The sequence below is a fragment of the Saccopteryx bilineata genome, chromosome 4, assembly GCF_036850765.1.
Source record: "Saccopteryx bilineata isolate mSacBil1 chromosome 4, mSacBil1_pri_phased_curated, whole genome shotgun sequence".
Lineage (NCBI taxonomy): Eukaryota > Metazoa > Chordata > Mammalia > Chiroptera > Emballonuridae > Saccopteryx > Saccopteryx bilineata.
The window spans coordinates 259339627-259360770 of record NC_089493.1 but is presented as its reverse complement, the minus strand read 5'-3'; the positions used below and the strand labels follow the sequence as shown (position 1 = coordinate 259360770).

At 44.8% G+C, this 21144-nt stretch overlaps 1 protein-coding gene across 3 annotated transcripts in view; it reads right to left on the bottom strand.

The window, feature by feature from the left end:
* Positions 1 to 20910, bottom strand: part of MEGF10 (multiple EGF like domains 10) — a 195641-nt gene extending 174731 nt beyond the window's left edge. For all 3 annotated transcript variants that reach the window (XM_066274255.1, XM_066274256.1, XM_066274257.1), the window contains exon 1: positions 20181 to 20910. The gene's annotated coding sequence lies outside the window, so the exon portion shown is untranslated. The remainder of the gene's footprint in view (positions 1 to 20180) is intronic.
* Positions 20911 to 21144: the final 234 nt, after the last annotated feature.

Genomic DNA, 21144 nt, shown 5'->3' with positions numbered 1-21144 from the left:
ACCATCTGCAAACATCTTCACTTTCCCCAGCTGCTCGGTGGCCAAGAACCCCTGGGCCAAACAGAACGGGTAAGAACACAGCTTGGTCTCGGTGGGCACCATGGCCAGAGCCAGGCAGAGGCCGGCCCTCTCCTTCCGTCTCAGCACAGCGTGGAGAGACGGCCCCATGCTTCCCAGTGCCCACTAAAGAGGGTGGCTCTGCCTGGGGTCGCACTTGTGATGGATCCAACTCCTGGACCAACACTGGGAAGCTGCTTTTGTTTTTAGCATTCAGTGACAAAGCTCGCCTGGCTTCCACTGCCCTGTCTTCATTCACGGGCATTTGTTCTGAAGATCTGCCTGCCAGGCCTTGGTTGCCACCCTTCTCAGCAGCGGAGCCTGACAGCGGAGCCAAGGAAATACAAAGGCCACACTGGCCACTAACCCACAAAAACACTACGGTCTCCCTCGGGTGCCAGCAAATGAATGCATCGGCATGCCATTGGGACCCCACTTACATGGCCTGGTTTTCACAAATCGCACACCAAGAAATGAAAAATCCTCTTCCAAATTCCCTGGCTAGACAGGAGTTTCCTTAGGTCAAGCTTTAAGAAACCCTTCTTAGGCAGAGACAGTCTGTGTCCCTGTCTGCCACACCTGAATGCTGGACAGATTCAGAAAGACTAGTTTTGTCATTTATGGAGAAAGCTGCACATAAGTACACAAAATTGTAAAGCAAATTTACCGACCGCTTTTAGAGGATCTGGATTTCATAACAGTACATGATCTTCAACCAAGGACAATATGCTGTGAGGTGACAATTGGATCTAGAGGGTTAGCTTACGGAGTGGGTAAAAATTAAACTGCACAGTGAAGGGCCACAGGAAGGCCCTCAGCAGGTCCCCAGGGGCTGCGCAGACGGACTACAAAGCATCATTTGCATACTTCCTTAGAAAGGCAAGGGTTTTTTTCCAGCCCTCGGTTTGGCAGAGTTCCACATCATAAGTTTTTTGTTTTTGTTTTTGAATGTCGGAAGAAAACTGCCTTTGCTTCAGGCTGGTCTTCACCAGAATAAAAGTAGACCATCTGGCTAGCTCTGCTGAGGAACCCTCTGTCCCTGAATCTGTGTCTGGACTCAGGCGCAGTCATCAACCTTCTAGAAGGAGTATTGGGAGGAAGCACCTCACCTCTCCTGGCCCTGGTCACCTGCTGCATCGCTGCCGAGAACACGTCCCATTCTCTCCCCCTGCTTTGAATAGCTAAAAGGTCATGTTCAAAATCTGAAAGTCCAAAGTATAAGTTGTCCAGGCTTGTCCTCTGCCTCCTGTCCTCTGACACTGGTTCTCACTCACGACTGACTGTTGCACCACTCACTGGCACCTCCACCAGAGGCCAGACTGTGTCTGGGGGAAGTTTTAACAGTAATGCCACTGTGGCCTCACGGCTGTATTGTGGGGAACAAGGTCACAGAACATCCACGTAAGCAAGGATTAGGATTATGGGTCAGGTTTACTTTTACATGTTATTTTGATGTCCCAGTAGTTCTGTAAAATCTTAAAATCAGTCAGGTTCATGAATATTTAAGTCCCTAGTCCACCTTTTAAAAAGAGTGAGGAAAAAAGTCTATGTGTCGGCCCTGGCCAGTTGGCTCAGCAGTAGAGCGTCAGCCTGGCGTGCGGGGCACCCGGGTTCGATTCCCGGCCAGGGCACAGAGGAGAAGCACTCATTTGCTTCTCTACCCGCCCCCCCTTCCACTCTGTCTCTCTCTTCCCCTCCCGCAGCCAAGGCTCCATTGGAGCAAAGATGGCCCGGGCGCTGGGGATGGCTCCTTGGCCTCTGCCCCAGGCGCTAGAGTGGCTCTGGTCATGGCAGAGCGACACCCCGGAGGGGCAGAGCATCGCCCCCTGGTGGGCAGAGCGTTGCCCCTGGTGGGCGTGCCGGGTGGATCCTGGTCGGGCGCATGCGGGAGTCTGTCTGACTGTCTCTCCCCGTTTCCAGCTTCAGAAAAATACAAAAAAAAAAAAAAAGTCTATGTGTCTTGGTCTGCTCAGGCTGTTATAACAAAATGCCACAGATTAGGTGATTTAACAACAGAAACTTATTTCTCTCCATTCTAGAGGCTGGGGAATCCAAGATCCAGGTGCTGGACAAGTCTGTGTCTGGTGAGAGCTCTCTTCCTGACTCACAGCTGGCCTCCTCCTCCTCTCTGCATCTTTTCTGATGTCTCTTCCTCTTCAAAGAAGGCTTTCAGCCCTGTTCGTTTAGGGTCGCACCATTATGGCTCCATTTAACCTTCACCACCTCCTCGCAGGCCCTATCTCAAAATACGGTCACTTGGGGGTGAGGGTAGGGCTTCAACCTATGAATGGAGGTTGGGGGCAGGGGAGAAAGACAAAATTCAGTCCATAGCACTGTGCTTGACCATTTGAGAATAGAAAGGTAAGTAAGATAGAGCCTATCCAGGCATCTCCAAACTACGGCCCGCGGGCCGCATGCGCCCCCTGAGGCCATTTATCCGGCCCCCTGCCGCACTTCCGGAAAGGGCACCTCTTTCATTGGTGGTCAGTGAGAGGAGCACTGTATGTGGCGGCCCTCCAACGGTCAGAGGGACAGTGAACTGGCCCCCTGTGTAAAAAGTTTGGGGACCCCTGCATATGCTCAAGGACCATACATTCTAGAATCAATTTATTCCAGAAGTAGAAATGTCCTCAAAGTTTATGTATTCTCTTCCCACAAGCTCCAAGGATTCCTTCTAGACACATTCCAGGAATGGACCTTCTGATGAGGTGGTTGGCTATTTCATCTAATTCACAGTAAGTGACACAGAGGCATAGAGAGTTACGATGGCCCATGGCCCTTATGATGAAGTAACACAAAGAAATTAAATTAAATTCAAACTGTGGCTGTGTCTCCAGAGGAAGAATAGCTATGTTAAAGTTCCAGAGTATCAATCACATTCCCTATCACCAGACTCCTAATACAGACAGTACCACTCAGATAAAAGTTTAAAAAGACTTCTTGAATGAATGTTAAAGAAGCATTATCTGGAAGCCTTTACCCAGCCAATATCAGGATTATAGTTTATTAGAAAGAGAAATGTTGCTGTTTTCCTGAATTATAAATTTCGTATGCCAATTAATTCAACAAGTTCAAGATACAAAATAGTATGACATATTAGAGAGAGCATAGACCTGAGATGCAACACACCAGAATCCTGCAAAGCCTCACAGAATTAAAAACAGAAGTGACCTAGTAAAATCATTGAGTAGAAATTAATCAATCAGATACAAACAAACAAATAAATAAAACTTACTGAGTATTTACCACATATCAGATAGTGTTTTAAGATCTTTTCATTTATTATTAAAATTAATCTTCATAACAATGCTATTGAGCTATCATTATTATCCCCACATGTTACACTAATATAATGTTATAGTAATTAAATATATGTAAATATAGAAAAATATAGAAGATATATAGAAGTAAGTTAGAATATAATACTAAAAGCCATTAAGGCAAGTGAATAAGGCAATGCCCCGCTGCACAAGGCCCAGTTAGTATATGTGTGAAGTTATAAATATATAGATAAAAAGAACTCCCTGCGAGGAACTCCCAAAAAGTGGCTTGATGTGATAATCCTGTAGATTAACACCTGTTAGAAGGCATATGCCAGAAAGGGTACTAAAGCTGAGGCGCCCCTAAACTGCAGTTAGTTGTTCATACTCCAATGTTGAATGTGAACTATCTCCACACTGCTCTGACCAAGGACAGCTGAGAGGAGCATGCCAACAGGGCCCCATTAAGCTGTACCAAGGCATGCCATAGGATTTGTGAGTAATATACTGCCTGTGTGATTCTGGCAACTACTTGTGTGTCAGTCCTGTCTTTTTCTGGTGGTAATTCTTCTCGGTACCAACAAGTACAATCCTCACAGCTGCCTCAAGAGTAGTCTCGAAGAAGTTGCCAGCCCTGCTGTCAAGCAGGAATGTCCCACTGCACAGGAAAGTCAAATTAGGAACACCTGATTGACAGAGCTCGGGCTCTACTGGGACACCACATAACTGATATAGAAATTGAAGTCTAGAGTAACTGGCTCAAGGTTATATGTCCAGCAAACAATGGAACAAAGCAGGATTCAGATTCAGGGAGTCTGGTTTTAGAATCCATGCTCAATATCACTACATTATAGCACACCTGTGCCTTAACTTTTCAACTACATTTGTCCACTGGACAAAGCAGTCAATGCTTGAAATGTATATCACAATGCAAATCTAAAGAGCAGGGACCTTGTTTATCTTAGGTATTGCCCTACCCCCTAGCACAGAAAATCACATGGAACATAATGGGTGCTCAAAACATATTTGTTGAGTAAATAAATAACAGATTGTGTTGGAGCTAGTGAAATTACTGGAATAGTTTCTTTATTGTCATCCTGATTTTTATTTTATTTTCTAGTTCTATCATCAATGATAATCCTTTGCTATTCACTTCTTGGTGAATTTAAGTGGCTTTTAAAATTTTCCAACTTGGCTTCAGCCCTATACTCCCAACCTTATTTCTTGATATAACATTATACAAACATTTCACTCTGACCATCTCTGCCTGCTCCTGCCCTTGTCCACCCTGACCCTGGTCATGTGCCTTCCTACCAGCTGGGGTACTCTCTCCCTCTTCTCTCATTATATAAAGTGCACTTATCTTTGAAAGTCCTGTCTCTTCTAAGAAGGCTTCTCACCAAATCCACAGTGATCTCACCCCTTATTAAGATGGATTCACCTGAAATGTGTCACTGGCTTCCTCCTCCTTTCCTGTCTTCACAAACAGACTGGCAATGTGCCGAGGGCAGGGCTCTGCCTTCTCATTTGCGGTATTCTCTCTCACATGCAATAAAGATTGGGCACAGAGCAGACACGCTGCAAACATGGATCAACTGGCTGATGCAGACATATCCCATCTAAATGCAAAATACCTGCTGATTTCTTTCTAAATAAGGCTAAAAGAATTTTTAATAGAAGTAAAATTCACATGACATAAAATTCATCGTTTTAACCACCCTGTGCAACCATTACCACTATTGAGTTCCAGACCATTTTCATCACCCCCAAAGGAAACCCCATACCCACGACATAGTCACTCCCCATTTTTCCCTCCAATCAGTCCCTTGCAACCACTACTTTCTGTCTGTATGGATTTGCCTATAGTAAATACAGTATTTTACCTGTATGGAATCACACAATATGTATGTAGCCTTTTGTGTCTGGCTTCTTTTGTTTAGTATTAAGATTTCAAGGCTCATCCATGTCACAGCATGCATCATGCTTCATTTTACTTTATGGATGAGTATTATTTCATTACATGGATTTATGCCATTTTGCGTATCCAGTCTCCAGTCATCAGTTGATGGACATTTGGGTTGTTTTCCAAATGTGCACAAGTGTTTGAACACTTTTCATTCTGTTGACATCTTACTAAGGAAAAACAAATTCATTAAGTAGGAGCCTCACCCTATTCTAGAGTTGAAATAAATAACTTTTTTAAATAAATACTACCTTCATTAAAAAATTTACTCCCCATGAGTAACTTTAACTGTTTTTGTGTTAAAGAATACTAAATTTCTTATAGCTTTTATTTTGTATCAGAGACTACACTTTCTATCTTCTGTAATTAATTAATAGATCTTCTTTTAAGCATCAGAACGATTCTTTTATAAAAAACCATAAAAGCAGCCTGACCAGGCAGTGGTGCAGTGGATAGAGCGTCGGACTGGGATGCGGAAGGACCCAGGTTCGAGACCTCGAGGTCGCCAGCCTGAGCGTGGGCTCATCTGGCTTGAGCAAAAAAAATAAAGCTCACCAGCTTGAACCCAAGGTCGCTGGCTCGAGCAAGGGGTTACTCCATCTGCTGAAGGCCCACGGTCAAGGCACATATGAGAAAGCAATCAATGAACAACTAAGGTGTTGCAACGAAAAACTGATGATTGATGCTTCTCATCTCTCTCCGTTCCTATCTATCCCTCTCTCTGACTCTCTCTCTGTCCCTGAAAAACAAACAAACAAACATAAAAGCAGCCCTTGTTCTTAGACACATGTTAATAGTCTTCACTGTTTTAGCATTATTTGGTGTTATGATAACTAATATTTATTGAATGCTTACTATGTGCTTCCCACTATGCTAAATGTGACACTCTTTAAAGTATAGTGTGTTCGTAAAGTCATGGTGCACTTTTGACTGGTCACAGGAAAGCAACAAAAGACAGTAGAAATGTGAAATCTGCACCAAATAAAAGGAAAACTCTCCCAGTTTCATACCTATTCAGTGCAGTTCGATGTGGGCTCACGCACAGATTCTTTAGGGCTCCTTAGGTAGCTATCCCGTATAGCCTCTACAGACTCGTCACTGACTGATGGCCTACCAGAACAGGGTTTCTCCACCAAACTGCCAGTTTCCTTCAACTGCTTATCCTACCCAGTAATGTTATTCCAATGTGGTGGCGCTTCATTATAAACGCGCCGATATTCACGTTGCACTTTGGTCACGGATTCAAATTTAGCGAGCCACAGAACACACTGAACTTTCCTCTGTACCGTCCACATCTCGACTGGCATGGCCATGGGCTGCTCCGCTGTATACACGGTGTTACATCATCATCTGCACATGCACACATGCTGCCACATCATTCTACAGAAACTGGGAGCGTTTTTCTTTTATTTGGTACAGATTTCACATTTCTATCATCTTTTGTTGCTTTCCTGTGACCGGTCAAAAGTGTACCATGACTTTACGGACACCCTGTATACTGTTATTATTTCACAGATGATGAAAAGAAGCCTTTATAGTTAACTTGCTGAAGGTCATGAAACTTTTTTTTTTTAATTTTAATTTATTTTGTTCACATAGATTCTAGTGTCCCCCAAATGCATCCATCTCTTCCCCAAAGTCATGAAGCTTTAAAGGGTGGAAATGGGGTCCTGAGCCAGGTTGTTACAATTCGTACAGTAAATGCCAAGGCTAGGCAGGAATAGACTCAGACCATCCAAATCTAGTCTCAACTCACCACTTTATTCACATGTTTTCATGTAAACCAATAGCTAACCTTTAAGTTCAACACCCAAAAGACGTGTACAGAATGGGCGCTCAGACCTCAAGGAGATGTGTTATAACCATTTCAAAGCCAAGGTTTCCAAATTCTCTTTCAGGAAAAAAAAAAAATGCTTCTGTTTTGTCCATTTAAATCTATCAGCTCCATATTATAACAACAAACTAGGTTATTCTATAGGCACAGTGAGCCATACCGGTGATGCCAGGTGCTGTCTAGATAGAAAAGGGACCACAGCCCACCCTCATTTCGCTTAGAGGGCTCATCCACCTTCGCAGGCACTGCTCCTGGAGCTCACTGTGGAGCTCAGGAAGCGATGGCTGAAATAGGTGAGACAGATGAGCCAAGGACCCCACACCTCGCATCACTGTCCCAGTTAGAAAAATGAGAGAGAAAAAAGAAATACAAGCATTCCAGTATTAGACTTTAGGAGAACTGTAACCTGAAAGTTCAAAAAACTATCCATGATTCATAGTTCCATAGAGTCTTTTTCTCATTTTTCTGAATAGCTCACAATGACTAGAAGGAGGGTAGAGTATAGGAATGAGATGTGCTAGCTGTCCAACTTGGAAGAGAACTTTTGTTTTAGATTCTAAAGAGTGGGGCTCTGCTACTACTGCTGACCTCCTGGGCACTGAATTTGCTGTCTAAAAAGTAAAATAATCAACTACAATAGTGCTGGCTCGTGCTTTCTGACATCAAGCTCTGCCAGCTAAGGGAGGAAGGACAAATTTGTGGGTATTTTAAAGCTCCTCAGCCTCCCAGCCCAACCACGTCTCAAATTATGTGACAGATGCGTTTCCCAGAATTTATCATTTTCCATCACTGCTTGAGTTTTAGTTCTACATTAAACACCATGCTTTAAAAATTTTCAACTTTTTACTGAAGTATAAAATACATACCAAAAAAGAACAGAAATAAAAATTGAACGGCTCAATACATTTTCACAAAATGAGCACACACACATAACTAGCACCCCGAAGAAACAGAAGAATGTCGGCATCCCAGAAGCCCTGCCGGGGGCAGAGCGTTCACTCAGACACAAAACTCTGTCCCAGCAAGCATCCTGTGCCTGAAAAGCTTTCCTATTCAATGTGCTACTTGGGAATAAAAGACAACATATCACTTCCCTGTCTTTTTTCAAGTAGAGCACAGTCCTCATCCCTCTGAGAGCCTCTCTAAATCACAGCAATGCAGCCCGATGCGTAGGCCCGATGACAACCAACTGAAAATTCATTAACTCATCAGGAGTGTGTTTTAACACAATTGTTTTGCCACCCGCAAGGAACGGTCTCCTCTTCCTCTCTCCACTTCAGAGGCATCTATATCATTGGGAACACCACATACCCACTCAGTCAAGGATAAACAAACAGCAAGAGATGGGGGTGTGGACGCATAATAAAGAGAATAAAACCACTTGCCTCTGCAATCCATTTGCTTCTCCTCCTTTTAATGGGGTTACAATGACTGTCTATAATCAAGGTGCAATGACGAACTTAATTACAACGCGCTCTAAGTGACCTCAAGCAAATCACACGCCGCCTTCTCTGGGGACAAACTCCCGTTCAGCCTAACACTCACAGTCAGAAAACCTCTTATCTCAGAGACAAAAGGCTTCCTCCGGCAATGGGCGCCAGCTGCCTGCACGCCATCAGTGAGCTCTCCACAACCCATTACATCCAGAAGAGGCCTTCTCCACTCTGCACCACTCACGGCTGTATGCTGTGCAGGAACCAGGGACTAAGATTCCCTGGGAAAGAAACCCAGAGGCAAAGGCTGCACGAATGGCATACGTGTTCATAAAGGGAATAATCTGGCTAAATGAACAATCCTGTGCAAAACATCTGTGACCTTCGCTGAGGCTATGACCTTGGATTTGAATCTTCTTCTGACGCAAAGAATGTAGCTAATTGCAGAGCTCTGGGTTAGATCTTTCCAGGAAGTTGGCAACCCTTTCCCTCCAGGGCTAGAAGCCAGTTTGGAAGCTGGGGGTGAGGAGTGGTATCTAAATGGCATCTGGGGAGTCCCCCAACCTCACAATTGACCCGATAAATCAATAACTTCCTAATGGATTTAATTCTATTTCAATCTTGTAAAAGTTGTCAGCTTTAAAATTGATATCTGAATCTAGATTTCAAAGGAAAGTATTAATACATCATATATATGGCGACCACCCCCAAGAACAAAGAATCACTCTCTGAGGTGACGGGCCTTGATTTAGGTGGCCTTCAGAGCAGACCCTTGTCATTGAGGAACCTGGAGGAAAGAGGCGAAGAAACGTGCCTTCGCCGATCATGGACAGAGGAGCAGCTCTCTTCATTTTAAAATCAGTATTAAGGCCCTGGCCTGTTGGCTCAATGGTAGAGCGTCAGCCTGGCGTGCAGGAGTCCTGGGTTCGATTCCCAGCCAGGGCACACAGGAGAAGCGCCCATCTGCTTCTCCACCCTCCCCCTCTCCTTCCTCTGTCTCTCTCTTTCCCTCTCGCAGCCAAGGCTCCATTGGAGCAAAGTTGGCCCGGGCACTGAGGATGGCTCTATGGCCTCTGCCTCAGGCGCTAGAATGGCTCTGGATGCAACAGAGCAGCATCTCAGATGGGCAGAGCATCGCCCCCTGGTGGGCATGCCGAGTGGATCCCAGTCGGGCGCATGCGGGAGTCTGTCTGACTGCCTCCCCGTTTCCAACTTCAGAAAAATACAAAAAAAATTTTTTTTAAATAAAATAAAAATAAATAAAATCAGTATTAAAACTCTGCAATAAGATAAGTCGGTGGCCATCCTAAGCAACAATTCTTCCTTGGCCATAGATCAACTGGGGGTTCTCACAGACTTGTGTTCCCTTAACACCATGTCTCATGCTCCCAAACCAGCAAAGTAATGATGCTCCCACAGAATTACCTTTTTCCTTCCCAAATCCTACCTCTGCCACATTGCTGCAAGTAGTTTAACTATGAAAGGCCTTGACCTGCTTTCTTTGTCTCCTGATTCAAGTGTGTCTGTTTCCTTGGGGCTACCAAGGTCAGTTGGGTGGCTGGCCGGAGCAGCATGGAGCATCAGCCAACGCCTGAACAATGGGCCCCTTTCTCCTGCTGTCACATGAACAGCGTTGTGTTACAGCCATTGTCCCTCCAGGCAGAGACAGAGAGGCACAGGTTCTCACAGACCAGCTATTCTCTGTGACCCACTCTGACCAAGTCACTAAAATATTAAAAAAGAAAAAAGGAAAGTCTTGCCTCCTGCAGGAAGCCAAATAGCCCTAACAAGGGTTATGAGGCATCTGGCTATTCGGCATCTGTGGACCACCTGCATCAGAATACCCTGTCAAAAATACACACCCCGGGATCCCACTGCACCCCCACTGAATCCAAATCATTAGAGGGGAGCCAGTATCTGCCTGTGATTCTCAGGCCCCTAAAGTTTTATAACACAGGCAGCTAGACAGAGGCCTCAAGCATTTCTATCCTCACTAATGGACTGACTGCACATCCATCTGTTCAAGGGCTGCACAGGGCAAGGGAGGAGTTCTGAAAGGGCAGATACTCCGTGTCGTGGCAATCAGGTCTTACTGTGGGGGGAACACCTGGGTCGAAGACAGATGAGAAAGATGAGGGCATCAAGGAATGTGGGGAGGGAGACAGGAAATTAAATAACAACACAACAATCACAATAACAAGGGGATCGGGTCAGCGATGAACATAAGGACAGAGGTGCAGGGAGAGCAGAGCGCTCAAGGGGCCTGGCAGGGGCCAGAGCCTTCCAGAGGGGATGGGTGGTGAGAACTTCCTGCAGAAATGGAAGCTCCAGTGATGCCACAGACAGATGGCTCTTAAAAAACAAGCATATTTGGCCCTGGCCGGTTGGCTCAGCGGTAGAGCGTTGGCCTAGCGTGCGGAGGACCCGGGTTCAATTCCCGGCCAGGGCACACAGGAGAAGCGCCCATCTGCTTCTCCACCCCTCCCCCTCTCCTTCCTCTCTGTCTCTCTCTTCCCCTCCCGCAGCCAAGGCTCCATTGGAGCAAAGATGGCCCGGGCGCTGGGGATGGCTCTGTGGCCTCTGCCTCAGGCACTAGAGTGGCTCTGGTCGCAACATGGCGACGCCCACGAGGGGCAGAGCATCGCCCCCTGGTGGGCGTGCCGGGTGGATCCCGGTCAGGCGCATGCGTGAGTCTGTCTGACTGTCTCTCCCTGTTTCCAGCTTCAGAAAAATGCAAAAAACAAAACAACAACAAAAAAACAAGCATGTTTAACATTTAGTTTTAAGAGGTGAACTTCCTCCATAGTCCCGAACCTTAAAAGTCTGCCACCGAGAGCCGCATGTTTGGTGATATTTTATGAAGGAACGGGGATGTGAAGTGATTCTGGTGGTGGGGTGAACCACTTCACGCTAAAGGAGTACAGCAGTATGGCAAGGTCATCGTTAGACTTCCTAAGGGGAAACAGGAACTCAGAACTAGATGGCGCTGGCAGAAACAGGAGCCCTGTCTCCACCCCCACACCCAAGGAGCCCCACAGTGGCCGAAAGAAATACCAGTTTTCTCATTTCACATCTTTGCATAGAAGGGGGGCTCAGTTTTTACTTGAACCTCCATAGGGTGCCCCAAACCACATCTGGTTTATATAATAAAATAAAATAATAGCGGTATAATGGGAGGGGCTCCTTTAATACCCATAATGCTCTGGGAACAGGCAGCCTGGTCCTACAGTCTCATGCATAGCTGTCATAAAATGATTCTCAAATGTTAACTCACCTCTCCTGTGGAATGGTTTAATCACTATTGCTTGAAGATGTCTTGTAAATTCCTGCAGCCATGCGTTGGCTGAGCCCACTCTCCGGTCTAGTACGCCTCCATCTGCTCCAGTCCTCTCTCCTTCAAGGCCCTGCACTGCCAGCACACCTCAGATGCTCCAGTCCTCCCTCCTTCAAGGCCCTGCACTGCCACCACACCTCAGAGCGCGCCGAGCCCTCACTCCACAGTGAGCTCTGGAAGCAGCTCTCAGAACTGCCCGCCTGGTCCTTATTACACCCGGCCTTACACATATATATTTCCAGGTATATTTCCTTTATCATTTTTTAAAGGCCAGTAGCTTGGTAATTCCACACAGTATTTACCCCTATGCCCTTTACACCGGATAAATAACTGATGGAGCAAAAATAAAATTCAAACCAATCACTTTCTGAGAGAACACAAAAGAACATCTTGTCATCAATTCCTTGTCCAGAAAATAAATACCGTATCCTTATGAGGATATCAATGAAGGTAGATAGTTAAAATTTTTCAATTTTTTTTAAGTGAGAGGAGGGGAGATAGTGGGACAGACTCCCGCAAGCTCCCCTACCAATATCCACTCAGCAACCCCTGTCTGGGGCCAATGCTCAAAATCAACCAAGCTATCATCAGAGCCCAGGGCCCATGCTTGATCCAATTGAGCCACTGGCTGAAGGAAGGGAAGAGAGAGAGAAGGGGGAGAGAAGCAGATGGTTGCTTCTCATGTGTGTCCTGTTCAGGGATCAAACCCAGGACATCCACACGCCAGGCCAACACTCTATCCACTGAGACACTGGCCAGGGCCAAAAATGTTCATTTTGATTGTAAAAATAATCTTCTGGGTATAAAACAAATATTTTGTATTTCTATTTGGTTCTGTGAGGAACAAGTTAAATATATGTGTTAATGTGTTATGATTTTCCATTTGTCATCAAAAATTCTTCTTTTAAAAAAGCCAAACACGATTCTTTACCAAAAGGTACATATTTAAAAGATCCATTCTGGGAAGTAGCACCTGTGGCGAAGTTTTAAAACGAACGAAATCTGTGCAGCAAATCCAGGTCAGCCAGGATGTTCACGACAGGGCCCTTAGTCACTCCCTACTGCGGGGCCTCCTTGCTCCCAAAGATAAGATGTTTTTAACAGATGCTAATATCCTGCACATGTACCTATCAAGATGAGGCTTTCCATACTGAAATACTGTTTTCTTTGTCTTAGAAAGGGGGAAGGGTACAATTTATTGCCCTCTGAGTAGGAAATTGAAGTGGTTGAAATGCACGACATAATTTCTTTATCTAGGAGTGTAAATCACTGGAATTGAAACAATAGAGGAACTCACTAGAAATGAACATTGATAGTAACAGGATATATCATCACATTCACACTTTCCAGGCTGGCTAATGGTATAGAGTGTGTATTATCAAGTAACATCCACATGACGACTTGCAGTTTTACCAATAAAGTTGTCTAAAGAAAAATAACACTGGTTTTGTATCTTATTTTTGTCTTCTTATATGAGAAATCCTCTTATTAAGTGCTATAAATTAATCCTCTAAAACAACTATTTTTAAAAAGAGTTAGAATGATAATAGTGAAAAATAATATTAAATTGGGAAGAAAAGAGAGACACGAGAGATACAAAATCTTTGGAAATTCAGATAGAGAAAATGAATAAATGAAAACATCAGAAGACTTAAGAAGCTTACAAAAGTACAGCCAGACGCAAGCTTAAATCAAAGTTTGAAAAGTTCAGTTTGGAAACAGAATGAAAATAAAGACAAATAAACAGATTCTAATGAATCTCAGTTAATTCTTAAAACTAAGCTAATCTTAGGCCCTGCTCAGTTTGCTCAGTGGTAGAGCGTCAGCCCAGCATGTGGAAGTCCCAGGTTTGATTCCTGGTGAGGGCACACAGGAGAAGCATCCATGGCTTCTCCATCCCTCCCCCTCCCCCTTCTCTCTCTCTCTCTTCCTCTCCTGCAGCCATGGCTCACTTGGTTTAAGCACATTGGCCCTGGGCACTGAGGATGGCTCCATGGAGCCTCTACCTCAGGCGCTAGAAATGGCTTGGTTGTGAGCATAGCCCTAGATGAGGGTTGCCAGGTGGATCCCAGTTGGGGTACATGTGGGAGTCTGTCTCTCTATCGCCCCTCCTCTCAATTGGAAAAGAAGAAAAAAAAAATTTTTTATTTAAGCTAATTCTTAGAATGAAATACTGGATATACATCTTTGAGAAATTGGGATCACAGGCAGTTAATACTGCTTTGTTTAAAGTCCAAACAATCTGGAAACTTGGACTTCATGCATTAATGCTATTACCTTAATGCCCTTTGCCACTGGAACTCCCATATATCAGCCAGTGAAGGAACTTTTTGAATGCTATTTATTTTACGGTGGAGCAGCCCACGAGCTAAAACGTCCCATTTTTGCAGCATCACCGTTTCTGTCATTACCCTGAGATTTTTTTTTTGTTCATTTGTTCAAATGTTATTGTATATTGCCATCACTACTAAAAATGAGTAAATTTTTTTTTTTAATTTTTGATTAAAAATTAACAGTAATTAAAGAAGTTTTTGTCTGATAAACTTAATATAAGTTTGACAAAGATGGAAGTTATTAGTCATGCCAAAAAAGGCAAATCTTTCATCAGAATCAGACATTTATTGAATTTGAATATGCCAACTGTTGTTCAGATAAGAAAATAACCAAAATGATAGAAAGTTTAAAGAAAGAAAAATTAAAGAAAGGAGTAAACATGGAATGATGTATCTAAATGGCAAAGTATAATCAGATATTTTATAATATATTTGGCCCTCTATGGCCAGCATCCCTTGCAACATGTAGGCTTTTGCACAATCTTTGGACCAATTTTTTTTTTTTTTTTGTATTTTTCTGAAGCTGGAAACGGGGAGAGACAGTCAGACAGACTCCCGCATGCGCCCAACCGGGATCCACCTGGCACGCCCACCAGGGGCGATGCTCTGCCCACCAGGGGGCGATGCTCTGCCCCTCCGGGGCGTCGCTCTGCCAAGACCAGAGCCACTCTAGCACCTGAGGCAGAGGCCAAGGAGCCATCCCCAGCGCCCGGGCCATCTTTGCTCCAATGGAGCCTTGGCTGCGGGAGGGGAAGAGAGAGACAGAGAGGAAGGGGGGGTGGAGAAGCAAATGGGCGCTTCTCCTATGTGCCCTGGCCGGGAATCGAACCCGGGTCCCCCGCACACCAGGCCGACACTCTACCGCTGAGCCAACCGGCCAGGGCCTGGACCAATTTTTTAATGCATTCTGTAATAAATTAAGAAAAACAGTACTGAGCGAGTCACCATGTTTCCAATCAAACTAAAAGCAAATACAAAAGTATTTATCAACCGAAAAGCACAGGGCTGCAGGAGTGAGGGGGGCAGAAAAGGGTAGGGGGCATAGATGGTGATGGACAAAGACCTGACTTGGGGTGGGAGGGTGAACACACAATACAACACAATACAGTGTACAGAGATGTGTTGTAGAATTGGGCATCTGAATCTTATAGAACTATGTTAACCAGTGGCACCCAAATAAATTCAATAAAAAAGTTAATTTGAAAAAAAAAAAGAATAGGAGCCTGACCTGTGGTGGTGCAGTGGACAAAGGGTCCACCTAGAATGCTGACATCTCCAGCTGGAAACCCTAGGCTTGCCTGGTCAGGGCACATACGACAAGCAAGCAATGAACAACTCAGGTGAAGCTACTATGACTTGATACTTCTCAAGCCCTCTTGTAAAATCAATCAATAAAATATTTAAAATAAAAAAAGAAAGCATAGGGCAAACGTTATATAGTTCTATCAGCATTGGCACTTCCATTTCAGTGCACTGACACTGTCATTCACAATCAAAGCCATCCCAAAGGTATGATAAACGCAGGTTTTGTATCCTAGTGCTACGATGGTGTTGAAGAAGTAACATTAAGTAGGAGGCATCTGGTGTTTCACAAGTATTCTCAGGACATTTGATCTTGTCCTTTTTCCACACCAGGTTATTTACTTGGTAGACTATATACACCCAAACTGTATGTTCTTGACTGGCTTCTCCACAACCCTTAGCCCAGGGGTCTCAAACTCGCGGCCCGCGGGCCGCATGCGGCCTGCCAAACAATTTTGTGCGGCCCACAGACTAATCCACAGGCTTACTTAATTTTATCCAAAATATTTTGAACTTCGTGGATTAGTCTGCAGGCCACACAAAATTGTTCGGCGGGCCGCATGCTGCCCGTGGGCCGCGAGTTTGAGACCCCTGCCTTAGCCTGTACATAGTGACTGTCTCAAACACATGGTATGCTAAGGACGTGTCAACTAGTGTTCATGCATTCATTCTTCCCTTACATTTTTTTAGACACTTACTATATAACTACTATGTGCCAGCCATTTGGATAAAGGCTTTGAATAAAAAAAGTTAATCTCACCAATCAATTGGAGGAATCTCCAGACAACAAACACAGTTGATTCATTAGGATAGATAAAGGATAGTAAAACTATCTGCAAAGTAGAATGGGACCCATGTGAGATATCACTAAGTCTATGTGAGAGAATTAGGAAACATTTTAGAGGGGAGGTCTTATATGAACTTTACATTGAAAGATAAATGGGTAGCAAAATAGTTGATTACACTGCAAAGAGTAGTAAAGACATTTCTGACTGGGGAAGAGCATACACAGCTAGGTCAGGGAGTAGTGAAAGCAGGCAACACGTTCGCCAAAGAACAGTAACAGATCAAAAACAGTGGGGCTCAGACGCTTGGGGAACAAGGACGCCAAGAAACAACCCAGAGACGACCGAGCAAACCTGGTTATGTGTATCATGTGGTTATATTTATGCTGTAAACCAGTATTTCTCCAACCATCATTTGCAATCACTTTCGCCAGATTCCCTCGGGGATCTGCTAAATGCAGATTGCTAGCCTTTACATTGTAGAGCCCTGGAATCTGCATTTTCAATAAGCACTTGAGTGACAATGATGCTCACCATCTGGGGAGCCGCCATTGATTTTTTATTTATTTATTTTTTTAGTTTTAGCTTTTAATTTTTTGTGTTGACATGGTTTCAAGTGTCCCACTCAATATAACATCCTCAATCCCACCACATCGTGCTCCCAGGCCCCATGCAAAGTATCTTTCATTCCCATTTCACCCCTTTGCCCCCCTCCCTACCTCCATTTCCCCTTTCCCTCTGGGACTTGCTGCTCTGCTGTCTGTATCTATGTGTTATGTACATGTAAATTGACTAATCCCTTCACCTTCTTTATTCCCGGCCCCTCATCCCCCTTCCTTCTGATAGCTGTCTATCTGTTCAGCTGTCATCAATTTTCAAACAAGGGAATGACATGATTAGATGTGTATTTTAGAAATATGCTATTGGACCAAGGAGACTCTTGAGAGGAAGGAAAATCCATTGTTGCTAAATGAGCATGTGACTTGGGTTTGTGTAAGAATCATCGGGGGAACATTTTTAAAACTTCAGACTTTTCATACTTCACCCAAGATTTACTGCACCTGAATCAAAGTGGAGGGGGCTAGGATTTATATTAAGTTGAATGATATGAAATTGCCATTTTATGTACGTCAAAATGGTCAAATTTTGGAAATTTCTCATAATTCAATCTCATATTTTTAACAAGCCCACTCCCTGCATCTGACATGCACTGAAGCCTGAGAATGGCTGATGAACTACAGGCTGAGCTAAACACTTTTCCTTTTTTATTAATTATTAGTGTCATTACTCCATTTGATTAACATGCAACAATGAAGGGGACATATTTAGGTAACAAAACAAATGTTTGTTTGTTTTTTAAAAAAAGAAGTTTAAAAACAACCACCAGTGAAGTAAGGCCAATAATTTAAAGATTGTAGAGCCAGAAGGAACATTAGATTATCCAGCTGTTCTCCGCCTCCTCAAACAAGTTTACATATGATGAAGCTAATGGGAGAAGTACCCTGCATGAGGTTATACTAAATATTTCCTTCAATTCCTCAATGATACATGCTTTTTATTTTAAATATTTTATTTATTGATTTTACAGAGACAGGAGAAGTGGGGGAGCAAGAAGTATCAACTCAGTTGCGTCACTTCAGTTGGGCATTGCTTTACCGGGCATTTCGAATCAGTGACCTCAGCATTCCAGGTTGACACTCTATCCACTGCACCATCACAGGTCAGGCCATGCTTCTTATTTTAATGAGTGTTGAAATATATGTTGCTAAAAAGTATTTGGAATTTAATTTATAGGGTGTTAGTATCCCACAAAGCCCTGAAATGGTGGGGAGGGGCTAAATACGCATGCATATTCATCTTTAAAATAAAGCTAAAGAAATTAAATAACAGAACCTAGAGCAGTGGTTGAAATATAATAGATGCTTAATAAATAATTGTTAAATAAATGATCAGCCTCTTAAAAATAGATTAAAGGAGGTATATTAATGCAAGGAGTCTCTAAGACCCTCTAGATTGTAAACTAAATGTAGACTTCCCACCTGCTAGCTTGTCTTAATAACCCTTTGGCATTTAACCATGACCCCTCCTCTATAAATCCCAGTCCTGCCACATGCACTTTCTTTCATTTGAAGGGTCCTCAACAGAAAGTTATGCAAAGATGATGTCTGAGCTAAGTTTTACAATATATCGTGTCTGAGATGGAAGTAAAGCCACATGAGCACAGCCTTCAAAGACCACCCACAGAGAAATAACAGCTAAAACAATGAAAGCTAATAAAAGCTATATTATCCTACAGCAAGTCACCAATATTAGCTTAATAATAGTAATAGCTAATATTTTCTTGCTTATCTGCCAAGCTTGTTAGCACACCACATGCAAAAACTCATTTATCTCTTATTATCATTCTGTTGTTATAAAAGACAGTAGAGACATTAAGCAACACCCAAAATCATACAACTGGAAATTATGGGTTTGAGAGAGGACTCCAGGCTCCCTGGCCCCAGATCTTACCATCTCCTCAACACTCTGACCTCAGGGCAACCAAACAAAAAGTATACTTCAAGCTGACCTCTTGGAGCAGTGACCTCAGGAAGACGCCATTTCTGGAGAACATGACCTGGCCCCAGTCTTTTCACCCAAAAGGAATGACGCATCTTTCATTGAGAAGACCCTATGCAAAGTGAGATCTGGGACCTAAAGGAAAAGGCAAGGAGAACCAAAAAGGAACTTCCTTCTTCTCTCCCCTGGGGACAGCATGGATATCACTGCCTAAGAGCTTCTGGACTAATCAAACCTCTAACTTTAAATTCACTCTAAAGAATTTGAGTGCTCATGTGAGGATATTTTCTAAAAAAGCATCATAGACATCATTATACTTCATTTACTCAGTGGGATCATGGAAGGAAGGGAGGGAGGGAGAGAGGGAGGGATGGAGGGAAGGAAAGAGGGAGAGAGGGAGGGAGGGAGGGAGGGAGGGAGGGAGGAAGGAAGGAAGGAAGGAAGGAAGGAAGGAAGGAAGGAAGGAAGGGAGGAAGGAAGGGAGGGAGGAAGAAGGGAGGGAGAGAGGGAGGGAAGAAGGAAAGGGAGGAAAGAAGGGAAGGGAGGGAGGGAGGAAGGAAGGAAGGAAGGAAGGGAGGAAGGAAGGAAGGAAGGAAGGAAGGAAGGAAGGAAGAAAAGGAAAGAAAAGAAAGTTAAAATATTTTCCTAAACCAGGGGTAAAAGTCCCAGATCAAAGGAATTTAAAAGACCAACAGGAGATAGATCTTTCTATGGTAATTATGACTTGAAGAATCGCTCCCCCCCCCCCCAACATTCCTTAAGGAGCCAGGCATTCACACAAGGAAGAGACCTCTCTGGTCTAAGTCACCTAGCCTGCAATCCTGACACCCCTACAGGATGTGGAGAATGCAGGATAGGGACTATCTCGTCTATTGCACCATCTGAATATCAAGTACTGGAGAAAGAAAAGTTTAGAAAACAAGTCAAGATCCTAAAGGAGAAGTTAAGCTGATCTCAATGTAAGGGCCCCGCAGAAACTACTTTTCATTCTCAGTCTGATTGCCCCCAAACCTCTCTGCACCCAGCTATGACACCGATCATCAGAGAGCAGACAAGGCAACGCAAGTGCAGAAATTATGCAAACTAAAATGCACAACGAGGATGTCTCCCTGCGAAAAATACTCCAGGAAGTTTCTACAAGCCCCAAATAACTAGACCAAATGCAAACAATAAACCGAAGAGATGTAAACAACCCAGACAGACTCAGCCCATTTTGCCCCACCTCACGTTCCACCCGGGTTTCCTGGCGAAGAAGATGTGCCCCCTCCACCTCCAGCTAAGGTCCAGCGGCTGCCAGAGCTGAGTTTGCCAAACTCTTACCCAGGTCCCGAGATCCTGAGATTCGCAGCGCAACACTTTTCCCGTTTTCACCAAACGCCAGCCGAGAAACAAAATCTGTCCCAAAAAAGAGCCCTTGACCTCCAAGCAGCGTCCCAGAAGAGAGCGGTACTTGCGAGTCTTCGTTCAGGTTCGAAGGTGGAGACGCGGGAAAGGAGGCCAGTCTCAGCGCGTTTCCAGACCCGCAGTTTTGCGCACCGGGGAAAGTCCTTGCTGCAAACTTGAGTAAGGCTTCTCCTGCCTGGCCCGAGATGCTGGCGGAGGAGGGGAGTAATCCGAGCCGGGGCCGAATCGGGGCCGGGATGCGAGCAGTTGCCGCTGCTGCAGCTGCTGCCTCCGGGGCAGTGACCGCTGGAGGTGGGCGTCGCTTGGCGCCGCGCACAGCCCCCTACTGCAGGCTCGCGACCCCCCGACCCCGCTCCTGCGCTCCGATCGCAAATCTCCCCTGCCCTGAGCAGTTTCCACTGTCCGAGAGTGACCCCGCCAATCGTCCGGTCACGAAGTTGGCAAACCTCGGTGTCCCCCGCAGAGGGGCAGAGAGAGTGCTGGTCTGCGTCCCGATTCCCGTTTAGTGAGCGTCCCCGGGTCAAAGCCCGGGAGGTGTCCTAGACCCTCTAAGATTTAGGGGACAGCACCCGAGCGACCAGCTGGAGTGGACGACGCGTCCCCAGCACTGCCAGGAAGAGAATGCCAATGTGGGACGAAGGGATGGGTGACCTAGCGGTACCAAAGTGTGCGAGGCAGCAACAAAGTGTTTGAGAAGGTGGAGCGAGGAGTTGGGGGGATGGGTAGGGCTAAGGGAACCCGCGGCACAGAGGCGGGGCGGAGGGAGAACTCCCTTGACCCGCAAGAAAATCTCTGCGAGGCCTCGCGCGACATTTCTTGGGGAATGGCTCCCTCTGCCGACTGGCCAAGGAGGTCCCGGGAGACCCAATAATAGAAGGGT